Consider the following 1,363-nt stretch of genomic DNA (forward strand, 5'->3'; position numbering starts at 1 on the left):
AAGGACATTATATTTGGTAAAGTAGAGGGTCAGCAAAAAAGAAGAAGATCCTCAAGGGGATGGGTTGACACAGTGGGTGCAACAATGAGTTCAAACCTAGCAATGACTGAGCATGGTGCAGGACCAGGCAATGTTTGATTCTGTTATACATAAGACAGCTATGAGTTGGAAACAACTCAACAGCACTTAGCAACAAAAAAGTTTAAGAAATATTTCTTGAAATAATTATGGTCTTAATCTCTAGAAATCCCAGTTTACGTAAGGATAGACTATTTGGAAAAAAAAAATCTTGCTAAAAAACATTTTAGATTTAAGTTGTATTTCTATGTGGTTAGTATATAATGCTAGAACTTTATGGGTCTAAAATCTTTAAGCACACATTTTAAAGAATTAGTCTCAAATAAAATGGAATATTTTATTTATTTAGGTTATTAGTGTGATGATGTGACCATTACATCTTTGTGTTTGCCACAACATAGAATCAGTTTGTCATAGGTACTTTAAAAGGCAATGTTTTACTTCTTATTTATTTTATTTATGCATAATCTGACTTCTTCCATAAATGATTTAGTACACTTGTTTTTCTGTTTTATCAGCATCTATACCATATTTAATGTACATTTATTATCACATCATGATACAAGATCTCAATATTAAATGTGCCTATATATAATGCAGCAAGGGGTAATACAACAACCCTCTCTTGGATGTGCTTAAGAATGATATGTTGTTTCCTATAAAAATGCAACAACTTTATGAATGTATTTTATAACTAATACCTTACAACTAAAAGAAAACAAACCCTTTGCCTTTGAGTTGATTCCGACTTGTATCGACCCTGTAGGACAGAGTAGCACTGACCCATAAGGCTTCCAAGGCTGTAATCTTTATGAAAGCAGACTACCACATCTTCCTTCTGTGGAGCAACTTGTGGGTTCAAACCTCTGGCCTTTTGGTTAACTTTAATCACTGCACCACCAGGGCTCCTTAACCAATACTTTGCACTAAAAAAAGAACAAGCAGGCTGCATTTATACAAAGAAATTTTGATAAAAACGATAGAGTTACTGAAACAGATCACAACTAATTAGAAGCCATTAAAGCCAGAGAAAATTAGTTGTTGCAAACAGATTTCAAAAGCAGTAGTTAACTTTTTTTTTTTCCCCACTAAATCTATAATCTGGAGTAGTACTAAAATGATAATCAGGTTTGAGTAAATTTTTGATATATTTATATGATCTTTCTTGGAATTGTATACTTCCGTATTTCACCTTTATTGTATTTGGAAAGAACAAAAGAAAATATTGTTTTTGTAAAAAAAAAATGTAGCTATACTTATTGTAAGGCATGCTGGTGATGCCATG

The sequence above is a fragment of the Trichechus manatus genome, unplaced genomic scaffold, assembly GCF_000243295.1.
Source record: "Trichechus manatus latirostris isolate Lorelei unplaced genomic scaffold, TriManLat1.0 scaffold00013, whole genome shotgun sequence".
In the NCBI taxonomy this organism is placed as follows: Eukaryota; Metazoa; Chordata; class Mammalia; order Sirenia; family Trichechidae; genus Trichechus; species Trichechus manatus.